Source organism: Panthera uncia (genome assembly GCF_023721935.1).
Source record: "Panthera uncia isolate 11264 chromosome A1 unlocalized genomic scaffold, Puncia_PCG_1.0 HiC_scaffold_17, whole genome shotgun sequence".
Lineage (NCBI taxonomy): Eukaryota > Metazoa > Chordata > Mammalia > Carnivora > Felidae > Panthera > Panthera uncia.
This window is the reverse complement of record NW_026057577.1, coordinates 30859337-30866331: the sequence shown is the minus strand read 5'-3', so window position 1 is coordinate 30866331 and position 6995 is coordinate 30859337. Positions and strand designations below refer to the sequence as shown.

At 41.3% G+C, this 6995-nt stretch overlaps 1 non-coding gene across 1 annotated transcript; it reads left to right on the top strand.

Moving 5' to 3' along the window:
- Positions 1-1338: 1338 nt before the first annotated feature.
- On the top strand, positions 1339-1411 carry TRNAE-CUC (transfer RNA glutamic acid (anticodon CUC)). Its single transcript has one exon. It is a non-coding gene; the product is annotated as a tRNA-Glu (tRNA).
- The last annotated feature ends 5584 nt before the right edge of the window (positions 1412-6995 follow it).

The window sequence follows — 6995 nt, the reverse complement described above, 5'->3', positions numbered from 1 at the left end:
AGATTCTTAGAGATGAGTTTTCTTTTTATCTACTCCATCCTCAATTAAGTTGGAGACAGTCAGATTTCCTTACCCTTTCCTTTGGTAGGTCAAGTTCTTTTTTCTTGTTCTCCAGTTGAAGATGTGGCCCTTCAGGGATCTTAGTTTGGGGAATTCTCCAATGTGAATTATGGACAAGATACCAGAGGCCCAGAGAATATGGATGCCTTATCCAACTAGATGAGATCATAGAGGCTGCCCAGATGAGGTGATACTTAGGACACTTGAACTGGAGTTAGGCTTATTGACATAATTACACTGTGTTCCCCAAAAGGCAGGAATCATGTCTAGTGTGTTCATTGCTGTGTCTCCAGAATGTGGCACAGTACCTGGCACATACTAGGTGCTCAATAAATATTTTCAAGTGTGTGAATGAGTATGTACTATCCAAGTATTACAGGTGGAGGGAAACAATACACATAAGACAAACAAGAAGAAACAAATAGCAAAATTTGTTGTTAAAAGGCAACAAATTTGGTTACACTAAGGGCCATTTCATTTTTCCACAAGTGTTTTTGTGGTACTTGTTTTTGGTAAGACACTCATTTAGGATGCAGGTAGTATCCTACTCTAAAAGGGAAGTAACACACTTGCATAATAACTATAATACTTCTCCCTCATGTACAGTTTGGTTTCTCTCTTACTATGAAAGACTGAAATAAGAATGTGAGCCCTCATACTTCAGAGTTTCTCTTCTGATGAGCTGGGAGACTGGAAAAACACTGGATGCTTCTGTAAATCATTATACCTTTGTCTTTAGTGGAAAAGAGCAGTCAGGTGTAAATATTTGGCAAAAATATGGTTGTATATAGAGTGTAATCTGCAAGTATTTGGGCTGTTAGTTTGCCAGAGAAGGTGTGGCCCTAATGAAAGGAATTTGAGGAGGCTGGCTGGTCAAATGGTAGGAGGACCCAAAAACCTCAGGCCTCTAAGGGAGAGGAAAGGTATGCAGAATGGCAAGATCCTCTTACCTGGATTTCTGGCCAAAGGGGTAGCAGAAGGCCCATGCTTTTGTGAAGGTCAAAATCTCGTTGAACCTCTGAGCACTTTTTATTTTTTATTTTATTATTATTTTTTAATGTTTATTTATTTTTGAGAGCAGGGGCGGGGGAGGGGCAGAGAGAGAGGGAGACACAAATCTGAAAGCAGGCTCCAGGCTCCAAGCTGTCAGCACAAAGCCCAATGGGGGGCTCAAACCCATGAACTGTGAGATCATGACCTGAGCTGAAGTTGGATGCTTAACTGAGTCACCCAGGCACTCCTCTGAGGACTTTTTAAGTTTCCTTTACATGGAGGGGTGCCTGGCTGGCTCAGTCGGTGGAGTGTACGACTCTCAATCTTGGGGTCATGAGTTCAAGCCCCATGTTGGGCACAGAGTCTACATAAAATAAAATAGAATCGGGGCACTTGGGTGGCTCAGTTGGTTAAGCATCTGACTTCATCTCAGGTCATGATCTCACAGTTCGTGGGTTCCAGCCCAGCATTGGGGGAGCCCCACTTCTCTCTTCCTTTCTCTCCCTCCCTCTCTCTGCCACTCGCTCACTTGCAACCTCTCTCTCAAAACAAACAAAATACTAGAATAAAATAAAAACCTTATTCCCTACCCTTAGCTAAGCTATTTTCTTCTTACAAAAATTTTTTTTCCCTCTTACACAGGTATAGGAAGAGGGGAGAAGAAAAACAAATACCTTTTTTTTCTTTTTAAGTAAGCTCTACCCGCAACATGAGGCTGTAATGCATGACCCCAAGATCAAGAATCACATGCTCTACTGAAAGAGCCAGTCAGGTGCCATCCCCCTTTTTTAAACAATAAAAGTTCTGATTGTGGAAAAAATACCTAGTTGACTATAGGAATTTAATCAAGAAGCCAAAAGAAGTTAGCCTTATAGCTGATGATTTCATTGGCTTATATTATTGACATACACTGAATTCCAAGTGATCAGGCCAAAAATGTGTACTTGGCAGAGATGAGAGTTACTGTCAATTGTTCTAGCTTCCCAAACTGGATGGCACCAGTAGCTGTGTGAGTGAATATGGAAGCTGAAATAAACATTATATTAACTTTGGTTCTATTCCAAAAACATTCTATTCCAGAGATATGTAAGATGAAGCTTTTTTAGGGCAGAGATCATGATTATATCCCTTAATATAGTACCAGGGCCATAATAGTTGCTCAAGAAATATGTGTTGAATAAATAAATGGCTCAAAGGTTACTTTGGGTTGCTAAGATCAGAACAGTATTTGCCATTATTTTGGATGTTGGCGTGGGATTTGTACACCCTGGAACACTTTCTTCTCTTTGCAGCTAGTAATTTTTTTTGTTTGTTTGTTTATGAAGAACATGCATTCTTGTACACTGGCACAATGGTCCTGGGGAAAGTGGCCCAGATAGGTTCCACTGCATTCCTTAGAAGAGCCAACAATACCACTCTCTAATGGTGAGTTGCTTCTTTATGAGAAAATTTTAATTTTGTTGAGTTTTTAGTCCTTTCTTTTTCCCCAATATACAGGAATACTTCCAGAAAAAAAAAAACTAGCTGAGTTTGATTGAATTCAGTAGCATTTTGCTACTTTGTGGGAATCCAGGTAGTTACAACATCATCTTCTAGGCAGTCGATTTTCCTGCACATAAAACTGCATCTATATCCCATCCTTATCAATACATATGTCTTATTCTATAAGTGGGAAGTGTAAATATACTTCCTTATTAGAGAGGAGGTATGCTTATATGTGTTACAATTCACAAGGTTCAGATATCTTAAAAACAGGGGTGCCTGGGTGGCTCAGTCAGTTGAACATCTGACTTTTGATTTTGGTTTGGGTCATGATCCCAGAGTCAGTTGAACATCTGACTTTTGATTTTGGTTTGGGTCATGATCCCAGAGTCATGGGATTGAGCCCTGAGTTGGGCTCTGTGCTGAGCATGGAGCCTGCTTGGGATTTTCTATCTCTCTCTGTCTCTCTCTCTCTCCCTCTCCCTCTCCCTCTCCCTCTCCCCATCTGCCCCTCTCTCCTGCTTGTATACTCTTTCTCAAAAAACAAAAACAAAAACAAAAACAAAAAACTTAAATAGCCCCAAGAGTTTGGAGGCTCTAAGTGGTTGTTGGTTTTCATTTAAAAATAGATTTACAAGTATTTAGCAACTTCTGCCAAAAAAGACTTCCACATGGGGCTCATCACTAGTAATAAAAACCCAGATGGTGGCAAAACATCTCCAGAGACTTCTTTAGGTCTCTGAAAGCAGCATAGGAGAGAAGAGTGAAAAATTAGAGTACAGAGCTTATAAAATACTTTTATGTATACCAATTCATTCAGTATTACTTTTCCTATTTTACTAATGGGGACTCTAATGTGCATTTAGGTTAGGTACCTTGCCCAGAGTCACATGGCTACTAAGTGAAAGGGCTAGAACTCAAATACAGGTTTTCTTATTGTAAGTTCAATGTTCTCTAAAAAAATTTTTTTAATGTTTATTTTTGAGAGAGATAAAGAGACACAGTGTGAGCAAGGGAGGGGCAGAGAGAGGGAGACACAGAATCTGAAGCAAACTCCAGGCTCTGAGCCGTCAGCACAGAGCCTGATGAGGGGCTTGAACTCACCAATGGTGAGATCATGACCTGAGTCGAAGTCGGACGCTTAACCGACTGAGCCACCCAGGTGCCCCATAGGTTCTATGTTCTTATTCCAAGTCTGACATTCATAAGTATTCAATGTTTGTTGTGTTTATTTTACTTTTTAAGTGATAAAGTTAGTGGGGATGGGATATGTCTTTTTGGCTTTGGCTGACTACTATGGCTCCAGTTTCTTATGAGCATGCTATTAAAAAAGATAATAGCAGCCTTGATTGAACAAAAGTTCATCTATATGCTATTCCTCAAATAGCCTTGGTCTGATATGAGATCAGTAAGGGTGAAGAGGATACTTAAATAATGAAAGTTTCCTTATTGAAGGCACAAGAGAAGGGCTCAACATCCTGCTACAACTAGAAGAGGGAATTCAGACTATTCCATAGTGGGGTTGCACAGAAATTCATTTGCTTTCTCTTTGAATAATAAGGGTGTCGGTTGTGAAGTGACTACAGAGATCTATTCCTTCACTTCAGTATCATCCCAGTGACACTGGTCACCCTGGGGAGTCAGACATGCTGAAGTCCTCCCTGGCATCTAGAATGTGTTCTGGGGTTGCAGGAAGTGTGTATTTCTTCCATAGTGATTTGACATATGACTTGACTTCTGAGGGAGATAAAGTCTCTGCTCAGAGCAGGTGGGTAAGGTGTTTGTTTTCCTGGGCTATAAAAGTCATCTCACAAAGAAATAACTACAAAGTTTCACCTGAAGTGATAACTTTCCTGGCAGGGTTTACCTCCAGCGCAAGTCTTAGCAACACACCAATCACTTCTCATCGGGTCCAAAGAGCTATCTGAAATGCTGTTTTGACACTAATTATATATTCAAATGTAACCTCTACATCTATAGGTAAAGCATTTGGAGGGAAAAGGAAGAAAATAAGTGATGTAATTTTGAGGTGTTTTCTTACTTATAGTGACTACCAAATGAAGACATTCTATTTATTGCAAGATGTTACATTTCAGTCAGATAATTCTTTGTTGTGGGGAGGGCTATCCTATGCATTGTAGGATGTTTAGCAGTGTCCTTGACCTCTACCTGCTAGATGCCAATAGCACCAAGAGCTCATAGAAATGCCTCTAGACATGGCCATAAAAATTATCCCTGGTTGAGAAATATTGTTTTAACCAAAGCAACAGGATATTATGAAAAAAATCCAACAACTCCCCCTACCCTCCAAAAAGCTCACTAAAGTGAGTTCTGAAATGGACTCCCCCTAGAAATAAGGGTTTAGACAGAATCAGGTAGATAACTCTAAGTACAACAAGTTATAAAAAGTCAAGTGAGAAAATAATTTTTTGGAGACAGTTGCTGGTATGCTGTGATTCTTACCAGATGCCTGCCTTCCTTTTACCTCAAGCTGAGGGAGAGGAACCTTCAGTGGAACTACTCAGACTACATGAGATGTGCCTTTGTAGTTAGAGAGGCACAGTGGACCTGTGTCTGATTCCTGCCTGGAAAATAGAGAGGAGCTGAGAGGGGCTGGCAGCTGTTTTGGTGGAAGAGCAGAGGAATGCCCAAACTGCACTGGGTTTGGACTGTCCTCCCCAGTTTGTTTGGGCAAGGAGTACGTGAGAGATTCACGCAGACCAAGTGTGGACCATACAGAGCCACCGCTAGCCTAAATGGCACCGTGAGAAGGAAGTTCTCTTTCATCCAGACACTTCATACCTTCTATTGAAAAATAGTCCCACTAATTTAGTTTGGACAAAACACTTTATTGCCACCTGCTGGAAAACTGTCAAAATCAATAGACAAATCTCTGTAAGGATGGTGGGAATGGTACTCCCTAGGGTATGCAGTGCACCACCACGCATAACTATATGGGGTGGCCCTGGGGCCACTTGCAAATGGGCCAGTGTGAGAGCCATCTTAGATCCTAACAGACAGAGTTCTTACAGAGCATAACAAGTTTCAACAGACAAGAAATTGGAAGTGGGCCTCCAGAATGCTAGGGCCTGAAAGAGGAAGTAAAAGAACTGTCAGAACAGAGTGCTTTTCCTGGGTGGATAACCACCAGAGGATGGGGATGCGGGTGGTTTCTAAAGTAACTGTACAAGTATCCATCAGGAAAAAAAAGGTGGCTTTAAACATCTACTATGCCCAAGTGTTAAACCATCACATGGAAGTAAAAATTAAGAACTTTCCCACTCCCCTTACTTTTCCTCTCTCCGCCTCCCTTTGCCTCTGGTTGGTAAGCTGAGGTAATACAAAAAAGACCAGGCATGACGCCTCTCTCGGGCAAATATTGAGAGAGAAATCCCCAGCTGGAAAAAAGGAAAAAGTGTCATTTTTTGTGACTCAAACACCTTAGGACTTTTTTTTTTTTTTTTAAAGTAAGCTCTATTCCCACATGGCACTTAAAATCACGACCCCAAGATCAAGAGTCATATAGTCTATAGATTGAGCTAGGCAGGAACCCCTCAAACACCCTAGGAATTTTCTATTCCTAAGAGGGACCATGGAACCCAAGGAACCCGCCTGAACCAAGTGTATAATAAATGGACTTCGACTGCCCAGGTTTAAAGGGATGGTGAAAGATGGAAATAAAGGTGTTTTGTTTCATTTCTTAAATTTTTGTTTTAAAAAAATTTTAATGTGTATTTTTGAGAAAGACACTGTGAGTGGGGAAGGGGCAGAGAGAGAAGGAGACACAGAATCTGAAGCAGGCTCCAGGCTCCAAGCTGTCAGCACAGAGCCCAACCCGGGGCTTGAACCCACAAACCACGAGATCATGACCTGAGCCCAAGTCAGATGCTTAACTGACTGAGCCAGTCAGGTGCCCCTTGTTTGTTTTTTTTTTTTGTGTGTGTGTGTTTTTTTTATGTTTATTTATTTTTGACAGAGAGAGACAGAGTGTGAGCAGGGGAGAGGCAGAGAGAAAGGGAGACACAGAATCTGAAGCAGGCTCCAGGCTCTGAGCTGTCAGCACAGAGCCCGACTTGGGGCTCGAACTCACAAACTGTGAGATCAGGACCTTTGCCAAAGTTGATGCTTAACCAACCGAGTCACCCAGGCACCCCTTGTTTTGTTTTTTTTTAAATGATACTCCTGATCTTGCATAGATTCATACTGGTCACATATAACACTGGTTACATGTTATAAAGTAGGATCTGGAAAAGATATCTTCCAAAGACATGTTTTTGAGTTTTACAGGGGAAAATGGTCATCAAATTAATTTGTGTTTTTGGGAGCCCATACTTTGGGAGTGGGTTCAAGGCAATCTCTGTCCTCTGGGAGCCTACAGTCTTGGGTTTCATACTGAAGAGCAATGTCCCTATTACAGTCAGTTATGTCAACAAGAGCCTGTGTTGCATAGGCAGGACAGG